Below are 14,005 nucleotides of genomic sequence, written 5' to 3'. Positions count from 1 at the left end.
CAATGAGAGATTAAAGTGAATACCAATCAACCACGTTATATGTATTTAGGGGTTTAACGAGGTCAATTATATCGTATAATTTCAACATGTCTCAAGACAGTGAATAGATAAGCCTTCCCTGTTTTCTTAATTTAATTATGATTTTAGGCTATCTCGAGACAAGAAATAGGGGAATAAAAAACTATTTTAGCTTTAATGTGTCATTGTCTCAAGACTTGCCTTGAGACCTGCTTGGTTAATCTTGAGACCAAATGCAATGAGGTGCACCAAATGGTCACTTTTGTGCTTGAGGTCTCATGATATGTTCTTGATGTTTCGAGACACTAACATAAATTGACTTAAACCAGACTCTAACATAAAATGACTTAAAATAAACATTTCAATGCAAACAACTTGCAACTAATTTGATACCAACTTATACCAACTTGTTACCAAATTCATATACATGAAATTAACCTACTTAAACATAATCACACACCTCCCAAACATGACATTCAAGGCCTCATAAACTAGTAAAGTTATTTACATAAACTAGCACTTATAAACATGCATATCAATCTCATAATCAAGCATTGAAATATATCAATTAAGACCTTATAGGTCCATACCACCAAAACATACCAAAACCATCAAATGTGCATCGAGTCATGAGACTCCACCTAGGTCATGCTAATGACTAAATATGTACATACAAAAAGGCATAAACTTGAACTGAGCTGAGTTGAGCTAAGCTACTAACTTTGGATGCTTTACGACTTAGATTTATTAAAACTCTAACCAAAACCTGCGCATAAAAACAAGCATAACCATACTCGGAATATTGAATACTCAATGATGCTAACATAATTTAAATTCAATTATAACATAATAAAAATCAAATAAATAAGCTAAGTAACATGAATAAACTCTCAGGGTATTCCATAGTCATTTACCACATAATCATGCTCGTATCTATGTAATGTTTGCTTACACATGGCGAAGTTTCAATGCACCCCCAAGGCATTTGCATTTGTTTAATCATATCAAATACGTATCTCACATTGTCATTATATTCCCATCTCAATAACACATAAACTTAACATATAATTTCATATTTTACATCTCATTTAATTATTAATTACATTTCACATTCATTTCTCATTTTCGCCTTTATTAACTAACTTATATTTGAGGACGGATACACAGATCAGTCCACCAACACACCAATATACACACCGAAGTGCTAGTCGGGCATAAATGCACCGTTCCCACCAACCACACCAGTATAACTGAAACGATGGAAATGTGCAAGTGTACACAATCGCAACAAGTAATAAAGTGACAAGTAAATGTCGAGTTATCGTACCAATAGGGACTGTGCAAAGAAAATATTTATGAAACACTTAGGTGATTAAAAATACTTTGATTTTGAGGAAGTGATTTAAAACTAAAATTTAACTAAGTAAAATAAAATAAATAAAAATAAAAGTTCCAATGCACGATTTCAAAAAGTGATTTTAATCAAGATGACATAATTGTGTTAAAGTAGTTACATTTCTTAATTTAAAATTACTAAACTCATGTTCATGTTGTTACGAAATAATTCAAGGCAACTTGGTAATTTGCTAACTACTGCTTATGCGTACTTATTAAATTAACTAATCTCTTGAACATTTTTCAATGTCAATTCAAACAATTAATCAATCTTCATAAGCGCATAAAAGATTAAGTGAGGTAACAACATATACCTATATTGAAACAGTTTAATCACAATAATCTTGCAAGTTATGCAAGGCTAATGTATCGCTTAATATCGTCGCTAATTTAACCCTTAGCTACCTTAGATGATTAAACATGCACTGATTAAGTATTGTGTCAATTAATTACAATTTCAACACGATTTAATAATTAATTCATTAGTTACCTTACAATTATAATGCAAGAATAACTTAATCATGGTTTTACTTAATCAAACAATTTACCAAGACCTATAACAACACAAACATAATTTTAATAACTTAAGGGGATGAAATGCAATCAACCTAACACGAATTAAATTTAAGCCATATTAATTAAATTAAACATATCAACATAACAAGCATTCATAGACATGTTCATAACAACAACAATAAAAACAAAAAGATAAGGAACTAGATTCAAATCCGGTGTTTCTCTGAAGCTTGACTAGTTTGCTCCGCTCCTCCTTCTCCGCTTGTTCTTGTTGAACCGAGGCTTCCATGAACACTTAAATGCTGCTTCCAAAGATGGTTGAAGGGCTCTTTTTCAAGAGGGGAAATCAACAAGGGAATGGAAAAAAAGAAAAATGGAAAATGAAGGAAGGTTTGAAGAGAGAAAGTGAGAGAGAAATGAAGAATGAAAGGATGAGATTGTGTTTCAAATGAGCAGCAAAGGGGGGTATTTATAGGTTGAGTAGGCTGCTAAAAATAGCAAAAATCAGCAGCCATAAACTCCCCCCATGGCCAGCCACACATGTGGCAAGTTTGAAGGTTTCAAACTTGCTAAATTTAGCTAGGAGCAAATCTAGAAAAGCTTGATAAGTGGAGAGGTTTGAATGCAAATTCAAGGAGACTTCAGGGGCTGTTTTGCAAGCTAAATAATTAGCTAAATAAGCTGATTGGGTCAGTATATGGGACGGTTTTGGGCAGCCCAGTTGCTCAATTGGATTAGTCTCTCGGTTTAGCACAATTGGGCCTCTTTTCATAATTTAATTAATAATAATTATTTAACCCAAAATAAATTGGATTAAATTAAAATTAATTATATTATGAATTAATATTCATAATTTGGACCATCTTAGGCTGAAAAATTAATTCATCTCGATGCTTCAAAATCACTTCTCGGTTTTGCGCTTCTAGTAGTGTCTGTCGAGTCATTTTTCGCCCTTTGTGTGAATTTATCAAAAATAAATCAAAATTTATTATAAAATTAATTAAAATTCAACATGTTAATAATTTAAGTACAATTTAATTATTTTATAATTATTATATATATTTTTTGACAAGAATTATACCGAAACTGCATGAATTTGAGTTAAAAAGGAAATAAAAAGTGTATATATTTTCGTGTTTCCAATAACATGCATAAAGCGTTGAATCAAATATAACATACGTAAAGTGATAATTATAACACGCATAAAGCTCTAAATATAACACACACATCGTTAAATCTCCCACCTATAAAAAGGCCCCTATGGCATGCCAACCATACTCGTTATTCTATCCGACATTGTTAATTGAAATTTTCCTATTTCATTTATAATTAAATCACATTACATATCATTTTCTAATGTTATATAAATCATATTCAATTATTAATTGATAGTAACAATTAAAATCGAATACTATTTCTGTTTTTCATCATATACACTCGTCAAAATTACCCATTTTACCTTAATATCATATGAATCTTTATAACTTATCACAATAGCATAATTACTTACATACATGGATAGTTAATGTATACAAATCATATTTAACCAGCTAAGCTTTAAGGCGTATCTCATCTTTTAATTATCAAAACCTAGCCATAAATTTCATGCACATTTATCGCCATATCAATTCATGTCAAAACATACATATCAAAAACAAGAAACATAGTTATATTCATATCTAAATCACAAACACATACCTGGTAACTCACCATTTGTATCAAACATTAAACACATTATAGCTAATATATATAGCATAACATTATCACAAAATAATTTCACAATCAAAATATATTCATGTTTAACATATCTTAATCAAAATTGAGTAGTTAATGTTGAATTTGGTGCCCTAAGTGTAATATTTTCGTCTATATACAATTGTATTTTTCAAACAAATTAATATAATAAAAAATCCATTAATTACATTAATACCCTTTGTATAATGTCCTCAACGATTTTTGCACACAAAGCAAAATGGAAGCAAATATTGACTCACTGGTTATATAACATTTGGCTAATACTAAGTGGTATTATGTGGTTGGATCGTAATACGAAAAGACAACTTGTATTGGTAGATGAACCTAAACAAGTCCTTTGTCTAATCAGAAATGAGCAAACCGATTGAAAAACTAATATGTCATTTATCAAGTCCAATTGGGGAGATTATTTATCTTCAGTATTGGAGCGGATGACTCCCAGAAGATAGAGACAAATATGCTATTGACTAAATTGACAGTACATCAAGCATGACCCAAGTAGAATAGATCTTATGTAGCACCCCATACTCGGCCTAGATGTTATGGTTAGATTCTGAAGGTGACATTGGGAAAACAAAACTTTGACCATTTGTTTTCAAAACAATTTTTATTTTGAAAATAAAAAATTTGAAGTTATAAAACTAGCTTTATATATCTTGGTAAGAATGTTTGTTACAAAAAATGTGTGTGAGCATCTTAAAATCATTTGCTTACAAACTCAATATTTATAAAACTGTCATATATTAGCTACCTACTTCGTAAAATACATTATTCCGAATCAAAACTTTACAGCGGAAAAGTTCTTAGGGTTGTTAAATTTGAAAACCGTTCATTTGATTCGTATTACCAGAAATCATCCCAATTAAAAAAAATTACCAACTTAATGAAAATATTTAACAAACTTTAAACCAAATTTAGAGTCCGAAAAAAAAATAGTCTGATAGTCCATATAATCCAAAATAAATGTTTCTGAAATAATTAAAAATAGTAAACCGATCCGAGCTCCCAAGCACCGCTAAATCATAAGTTTGAGGATCACCTGAAAAATGTTAAACAAACAGAGTGAGCTAAAAAGCCCAATGTGTGCCATGGCCCACAAGCAAAAATCATATCAGAACATGCTTTAATGCATTCATCAGAACAGAAAAATCAGATATTTCACATTTTTAAATGCATATATCAAGACAGAACACTCCTACCCCCATTTGCTACGTACCAACTCTATCCAACCAATCACACCAATTAGAGCTACAAGAATCCATCCATCCATCACACCAAAATGTGGTCGTATGCCACTCAAAAAGTTTGCAGCTGTGCTGCTAGAATATATATTGTGGGTATACCACCAAAATTGCAGTAAAACTGCTAGTAACACACTTCTTTCACCACATTACCATATCCCACCCTAATGCATATGTGCAGTCATAAACAAATTCAGATATGTCAGAATTTCATACATAGAGATACTATGCTCATTACGAATGAAACAGATCAGAACATGCCAATTTTATATAACTAAGCAAGCTTTCAATATTTATACAAACATCACTAACGTACCAAAAAATCATAATTGATTACTTTGTTACCATCTACGGATATATATAAATCGTTGCTTTCAAACATACAACCTATAACACAACCTGAACAAATCTACTCGGAATGGGCCTACACGGCCTAACCTATTAGGCTCGTGTGGCCCACACGCTTGTGTGGATCATACGGCCAACCACATGTGTGGCGTTGTCTGCCAATTTTGAATTTTCACGAAAATTTCTAGATTTTCGTGATTGATTCGATGTTTTCGGGTTAGAAACACACACCTTAATGTTGTTGGAATATTGACACTAAAACAACAACAAGGTCCCAGAAAACCAGCAGTCCTACAACAGTAAATCATCGAAGAATGGTTGTGCGTCTCATGAACCTCTTGCTACTGAATCACCCTTAACATACAACCAGCAACTAAGAATGGAGGACCAATGTCAGCGCTATAACAAATGAACAAAGAATCGCCCGCGAAATTAAGAAACCAAGAAAAACGAAAAGAAGAAGAATAATAAACAGAAAGGAAAACAACAAAAAGGGAAAAGGAAAAAATCAATAGAAGGACAAAAGAAAAGAGGAAAGAAGAAAAAAGTGAAAAGAAGTAGAGATACTGGACAACAAAACTGGGGAGGAATTTTAAGGATATTTTTAATATTTTCAAATAAAAAATAAATCTGACAAAATCGAACCCCTTGGACGACAACAACAGAATCTAGGCAAAAATTAAATTTGTTTCACACATATAGGATTCAAACATAGAACCTCTGGATAGGATGAAGCCTTACCATTGAATCAACAAGCTCATTCTTGTTAACAATCTTACAAAAATAAAAGATAACCCTTATGAACCAAGTTAGATATAGTTTCAAAATTAATGGAAAATTTTCAAAGGGAAGGGAATCAAACACAAGACTTAAAGCACACATTCAAGGCATTTAACCACTAAAACATATTAAATCACTTGACATAATTTAACAATTCAAAATTTAGAAAATAGGGGCGTTACATAATCCTAGATTCATTTACTAATTTATTCACTTGCGGCGTCCTTCGTGTGGCATACCTAAATCCTAAATGGGTGATGGACTATGTATACATGACTCATATACTTTGATGTAAGTAAAAGCCTGACTACAAATAAATAAGGAATTGAAAACTGGTGCGTTAGGTATACAACTTTTGTAGCATGTAACATCATTCACAATAGTGGAATTCATATCTCAACTAATGGGTAAATGATACTATCTCATCAGCATTACGTGATAGATGAAAGTAAACGTGGTCATGAATCGTTTGTCTTTATGATAAATGACTTGATTTTTATTTGATAGTTATTGACTTTTCATGAAAGAAGATATAATGGTTACCATGAGATAAAATAGGATCATATTGGGAGAACAAATTTATCCCAAATAAATTAATGATACCCTATGAGGGTAACACAAACTTATGACAATGTCATTGGACGAACATTGATTAAGTAGATTTTGTAATGATATGTAATTAGGGAGAGCTCAGTCACGACACTATAGTGAAATGACTGTAATACCCCCTACCTGTATCCGTCGCCGGAATAGGATACGAGGCATTGCCAGATTTTACTGAATTAATTTTTTTTCTGTTATTACGAGTTTAAATACTATTAATTTATCAAATCATGTCATGACGTCCCTTGGATGGGCCTCCGAAGCCCAAAACATACATCAGGACTAAACTGATATTAAATCGAAGCCATAAGAAATTTTTCGCAAAATCTCAAAGTTATACTTACTCTAGCCATACCAACAGCTAAGTTACAGACATTCATTTCTATGTAATATTGGTATTTAGTCTATACATGCCATTCTTTCAAAATAAGTTATTTTCAAATACCAAAAGATATGGGTTGATAGTGTGATAAAGGTCCGACTAAACTCCAACCTTCGAGCTCCCGAGCACTGCAAAATAAGGAAAAAGAGAACGGGGAAAGCGTGCTTAGTAAGTTCATGCAACAGGAATTATACTTACCATATTATACACCTATCATTTAATAACACAAGCACACATCCAATTCACATAAACATATACCTATCACATACAAACTCAACTTTTGCATTAGTTAAGAAAACATCATATAAATTCATTACAAAGACAAATGATTGATGAGCTCATCAATTCCATATTTTCCATTCCCTTGTTATTTTTCCATATTTATTCCGTTGAATTTCCCAGAATTTTGATGGATTTTCAGGGTACACCTAAGTGTACAAATCCGGGTCCGTCAATTCATATTCATGTGCGCACATTTCCATTTTAGAGAGCACACTCCCGCGAACCACATCCTTACAGTGGGATTACCAGTCTAGGCTAAATCCTCTGTAATATAAACTCATAAAATATTGTCGGGATTACCAGTCCAGGCTAAATCCCCTGCAACGACAATTACTCTAATGAGCTTGGATCTGAATTACCGTCTAGGCTAAATTGGACCCTAATTGGATTACCGTTCGGGCTAAATCCATTTTCCACATATTCTTCGGGAGGGCTATATCAGGATAGGATCATCCGTCCGGGCTAGATCCTTTTTACCGTCAATTCCTTTTCAGAGATCCATCGAATTTTCCTTCTATTCAACCGGGATTTCTTCCCCTTTTTATTAAATATATCAATGTTTCATCAATTTTCATACAATGAACATTCAAATCATATTCACATCAATAACAAACATTTCAAGCATTTAAGAATACAATTCAAGTTACACGAACTTACCTCGACAATTGTTCACAAACAAAAATCTACTAATCCCAAACTTTTTCTTTTCCTCGATCTTGCTTCGTATTTGAATTTTCTAGATCTAAATAAATAAATTTAATCATTAATCTAATACTGATACGGTCGTTGAAAGCACCAAAAATATCCTATCCCTAATAAATAATGAAAAAGAATAGTAAAAGGGAAGTAGGGTCAAATCCTTAGGGACTGGATTTGCACAATATCTTGTTCCGTGGAATCTCAGGCAGAGTCTTGCCCAAGACAACCTGCATTCCTGAAAAAAATAAAAAATAACAGAATTAAAGGTTTGGATCTAAAAACGAAGAATAAAATAAAAACAGAATTAAGAATATTGAATCGAAAATTTGAGAAATTAAAAATAGAGTTGAGAGAAAGGAAATTCTTATGGGAGATTCCAGCCTCCAGTTGTCTCGTTTTGTCTTGGGTTCAATCCTCGGCTTTTAGATGATCCTTACCAAACCGAATAAGCCAGTTATAGTGGAAGAGGACGCCTACGACCACCAGCTCCAAGGATTTAGACTTACGATTTAGTGGAACCTGACTCTAGCCAACAATCGCTTCTGTGGGATCGTCTTATGCTAGATCAACACTTTTCAATGGCGAATCTCACACCATTTTGTCTCTTGGGCTCGCCAACCTCTAACGTAGTAAGCTAACGAACCGACTGTGCAACCTTCCCAAAACATACAAAGCGGCCGCCTTTGCATACGTCAAAAAGCTTACTTCTTAAGGGACATGGACGGAAGAGTCAGCCCTGTAGTGCGGTGAAACGATGAATACTCAGTGAGGAGGCTAAGTACGGATTCTAAGCCTCATGAACTCTTTTGGGGATTTTTGACAACCTTCGGCTAGATGGGTTTAGTGGCTCATGGTTGTGTTAGAAAAGAAAATAAATAAAATAAAAATAAAGATTTTATTGAAATGAAATATGAGAAGAAACAAAATTCTAGACTTTTGGGGAGAGAGTGTTTTCAGGAAAAAGATGGGATCCCCTTTTGAGTTACTTCACCTCCTATTTATAGTGCTAGGGGAGATAGTCTAATCCTACTTAAATTCCTAAAAGATAAATACATTTAATTGAAGATAAATAAAGATAAAATAAAATCCTAAAAATAATCCTTAATAATTATCTCAATATTAATTATCCTAATATAATTAAAATAGAGTTTAATAGAATAAAATCTCTTCTTTTTGCATTTCAACCCTTGTGTCCTCCATGCTTGCACTTTTGACACCAACTTTTCCTTGTGCCGCACATTGGCCCATTTTATCTCTAAATTCACGCTTTTGGCCCTTAACTTTGCTTTTGCCTTAAATTTAGTCCCTATGAGATAAAAGATCATAAATAGCTCAAATTAGCAGGATCATACTCAGAATAAATACATAATTAATTCATAAAAATACGTTATTCTAGAGTTTTATCAAATCCCCCCTACTTAGCCCATGCTTACCCTCAAGTATGGTTCCTATCTACTGTGAAAGTTAGATTCTGCCATAAAAGAAATACAACTCCAAAGTTTTATAAAAATCAGTCAAAAATGCATATGAAAAATAAAGAGAACCCTAAGCTTGCTTTAAGTAAAACAAAAAAAAGTTTTCCAATTAATACACACAAAAATTAGAATAGACTTGAATTATTTGATGAAAATTAGGTAAATTACCAAACCTACCAAGACACCTTATTTGTTTCCTCCTTTAGTCCTCAAATTATATATATTTTTCTTTTTTTATTATGCTTTAGGAATATACTAAACCTTTTGACGCGAAGAGAGATGACAGCCAAGCGCCCCACCCCGGTTACTCAGCCCAACATGTTCTAAAAATTTAATTCCGGTTAGCGGAGCTTTACGTCACACAACCTTTTGACGCAAAATAGGATGACAACCCAAGCACCCTACCCCGGTTACTCAGTCAATCACGTTTTTAAGCTGCACTCATAACCACGGAAACATTAAACGACATTTTAATAATATTTTTTTATGAGGACTTTAGAGAAATAATAATAATAATAATCAAGTGTCAAAAATAAGTTTCAGTAATTACCTTAATAGTCATCAATATATTTTAGCATGCAAACATATTAAGTGTCCACTTTGTATTTAAACTTAATCAATTTTACGAAAAGTAAGATAAAGTTAACTTTATGAATCACAATTATTTTTAGTCTAATAAGAATAAAACATTGGAGATGGCATCAATTATGAAAAATTCATAATTTTCTCAGAAAACAAGAATCATGCTTGTAGGTCAAACAGTAGGCAATTCTTCGTAAAAATCTTGGGCATGAAAAGAGGCAGGAGATTCCAAAAAAAAATATGGACAAAATAAAGCCTCAAGTAGCAACACCAGTAATAATAACCAAAATCACAGCAGAAGATGATAGTAATAACAAAGAGTACCTCCCCCTACTGAAAGCACATTGTCCTCAATGTGGACGAAAAGAAATAAATAGGTAGAAAAGTTTAGAAAAACTCTCTGTGTTGTTACTGTCGATCGCAAATGATGGCAATGAGCTTGGTCAGTTGCTGGCCAAAGGTTTCAAGTCAGGCCTTAATGCGCTCTAAGCGTTGCTTTACGGTTTTCTTCGCATTTTCGCTCTGTTTTATCTAAGAAAAAGAATAAAAATTTATTAATATCCAAATAAGTAAAATAAAATAAAATAAAGTAATAAATAAAGTAAAGAAAAAAATAAAAAAAATAAAAAATAAAAATTGGGTTGCCTCCCAACAAACGCTTGTTTAACGTCGTTAGCTCGACGCCGTTATTGGTTCTATGGTGGTTCCAAATGGATTTTCTTAACCGTGTGGGCTTGAAAATTCTCATAAAATGGCTTCAACCGCTGGCCATTGACTACGAACCGCTTTCCAGATTTTTCACTCTCTATTTCAACCGCTCCATGTGTGAACACTTCAATAACAATAAAAGGTCCCTGCCATCGTGATTGAAGCTTACCTGGGAATAACTTTAACATAGAGTTATAAAGTAAAACTTTTTGTCCTACCGAAAAATGCTTCTGAGCTATTCTCTTATCGTGAAACAACTTTGTCTTGTCTTTATAAATGTGAGCATTTTCGTAGGCATCATTACGAATTTCTTCTAACTCTTGGATGTCTAATTTTCTTGCCTTTCCTGCGGGTTCCAACTCCAACTCTGGTGCCTGTATAACAGAAGGTAACAGTTTAGTATTTGGAGATAATAACTTATTAACAAATTCAATTTCATTAAGTTCAGAATTATCTCCATAAATTGACTCAAAATTCTCTTCCACCAAAGAGGCAATTATGTCGACACGATTTACGCTCAATATTTCGCTTGGATGGCTAATGGCGTCGTAGACATTAAACTTTACAATCTCCTCATCAAACTCCATCGTAAGAGTTCCACTTCGAACATCAATTTTAGTACTAGCTGTACTAAGGAACGTTCGACCCAGTAGGAGATCTGAAGATCCAGGACTTCTATCCTCCTCCATTTTGATCACATAAAAATCTGTAGGGAAAATAAGCTCGTTAACTTTTACCAGAACATCCTCGAGGACTCCTTCTGGATGCACAACAAACCTGTCCGCCAATTGAATGATAACACCTGTTTTTGTCAAAAAAACCCGCTTTAAGTGATTCATAAATAGAATACGACATTACATTTATAGAAGTCCCTAGATCACACATAGTCTTCTTAATTCCCAGATGGCTTATTTGGCATGGTATTGCAAACATGCCCCTAACCTTGCATTTTGCCGGCATTTTCCGCTGTAACACTGCAAATAGATTCTCACTAACATTCACCCTTTCATTACCTATTAATTTTTGCTTGTTAGTGTAAAGCTCTTTAAGAAATTTAGCATACCGCGGTATTTGCTTGATGGCGTCCAACAGCGGAATGTTGATCTCGACATTCCTAAATGTTTCGAAGATTTCTTTGTCCTCTTTACCTCTTCAACACGGGTTGAAACGTTCTGGAAATGGAGGTTGAATTTTAGGCAATAGAGGCTTTAGTCGGACCTGTTCGTCTTTCTCGGGTTTTTCTTGAGCGATTTCTTGGGTAAGATTCCTGTCAGGAATTGGTTCCAATACCTTTTCGCTTCGCAACGTCATTGCATTTGCATTTTGTCTAGGGTTTGGTTCTGTTTGTGATGGCAGCTTCCCTTGAGAGGTCAATTTCTCGATCGATGTGGTCAACTCTCTGATGGACGCCTCGGTTTTTTATTGGAAATCTTTCATCTCTTTTTGGAAATTAAGATTTTGCTGTTGAAAATCAAGAACATTAGCTGCTAACTTATTGACCACGGTTTCTAGAAAATTACCTGAACCTTGCGGCTGTTGCGAAAATCGATTTTGGTATGGCTGGTTATTTCGTGGATTTGCCCCATAGCTTAAGTTAGAATGATCCCTCCACCCTGGGTTGTAGGTATTAGCGTAGGGGTCATACTGCCTTTGTGGCGGCCTAGGGAAATTTCCAACAGCATCCAGATGGGCCGTGGTATCATCATACAAACTGGGACATGCATCAGTCGCGTGATCAGGTGTAGCACATATTCCGCATAACCGAGCTGTCTTCGCTTTTTCTGCAATAAGAGAGTTCATCATATTAGTAAGTCTATCAACTTTATCCTCTAAGGTTGAATTACTTAGCTAGTGAACCCTTCTAGGGGGTTCAGTATTAGCTCGAAACTGCTGAGAATTTGCAGCCATTGTGGAGATCAAGTCTCTCGCTTGTTGAGGAGTCATGTTAACTAATGCTCCTCCACTAGCAGCGTCTACCATATTCATCTCCATGAGCTTCAAACCTTCGTAACAATATTGGAGGAGAGATTGCTCCGTTATACCATGTTGTGGGCAGCTTGCACACAACTTCTTAAACAGCTCCCAATAATCATAAAGGGACTCAGCTTCTTTTTGTCTTATTCCAACGATCTCTCTTCTTAGCTTAGCTGCTCGAGACGCTGGAAAAAACTTGTTCAAAAAAAATGAGATAGGTCAGCCCAAGTTGTAATAGATCCAGGGGGTAAATAAAATAATCATTCCTTAGCAGAATCTGCTAGGGAGAAAGGGAAAGCACGCAATTTAATCTGGTCCTCAGTTACCCCATGAGGTTTCATGCTAAGACAAACCATATGAAATTCTTTCAGATACTTGTGGGGATTTTCATTTTGCAACCCACGATAAGTTGGCAGTAATTGGATTAATCCTGAATTCAACTCAAAATCAGTATCCATAGTAAGATACGCGATGCACAATGGCGGTTGTTCTGTCGGAGCTTCGGCCAGTTGCCGAATCGTTTGAGCCATTGTTGGTGTACTAGATTCGGGTTTTCGTTAACCCTAGCGTTAAGCACTTCTTCTGGTGAGTCGTTGTAGTATAGTGGTAAGTATTCCCGCCTGTCACGCGGGTGACCCGGGTTCATTCCCCGGCAACGGCGCCAAAATTTGATGCGGTCGTTGAAAGCACCAAAAATATCCTATCCCTAATAAATAATGAAAAAGAATAGTAAAAGAGAAGTAGGGTCAAATCCTCAGGGACTGGATTTGCACAATATCTTGTTCCGTGGAATCCCAGGCAGAGTCTTGCCCAAGACAACCTGCGTTCCTGAAAAAAATAAAAAATAACAGAATTAAAGGTTTGGATCTGGAAACGAAGAATAAAATAAAAACAGAATTAAGAATATTGAATCGAAAATTTGAGAAATTAAAAATAGAGTTGAGAGAAAGGAAATTCTTATGGGAGATTCCAGCCTCCAGTTGTTTCGTTCCGCCTTGGGTTCAATCATCGGCTTTTAGATGATCCTTCCCAAACCGAATAAGCCAGTTATAGTGGAAGAGGACGCCTACGACCACAAGCTCCAAGGATTTAGACTTACGATTTAGTGGAACCTGACTCTAGCCAACAATCGCTTCTGTGGGATCGTCTTATGCTAGATCAACGCTTTTCAATGGCGAATCCCACGCCATTTTGTCTCTTGGGCTTGCCAACCTCTGACACAGTAAGCTAACGAACTGACTGTGCAA

General features: G+C 34.5%; 2 non-coding genes across 2 annotated transcripts; both read left to right on the top strand.

The window, feature by feature from the left end:
- The first annotated feature begins 12,822 nt into the window (after window positions 1-12,822).
- On the top strand, window positions 12,823-12,929 carry LOC128034328 (small nucleolar RNA R71). The gene has a single exon (XR_008190456.1). It is a non-coding gene; the product is annotated as a small nucleolar RNA R71 (small nucleolar RNA).
- A 418-nt stretch (window positions 12,930-13,347) lies between these two features.
- TRNAD-GUC (transfer RNA aspartic acid (anticodon GUC)) lies at window positions 13,348-13,419 on the top strand. The gene has a single exon. It is a non-coding gene; the product is annotated as a tRNA-Asp (tRNA).
- The last annotated feature ends 586 nt before the right edge of the window (window positions 13,420-14,005 follow it).

The sequence above is a fragment of the Gossypium raimondii genome, chromosome 10 (genome assembly GCF_025698545.1).
Source record: "Gossypium raimondii isolate GPD5lz chromosome 10, ASM2569854v1, whole genome shotgun sequence".
NCBI classification, from domain to species: Eukaryota; Viridiplantae; Streptophyta; class Magnoliopsida; order Malvales; family Malvaceae; genus Gossypium; species Gossypium raimondii.
Note: the sequence above shows the minus strand (reverse complement) of the source record. Positions and strands in the feature narration are given on the sequence as shown.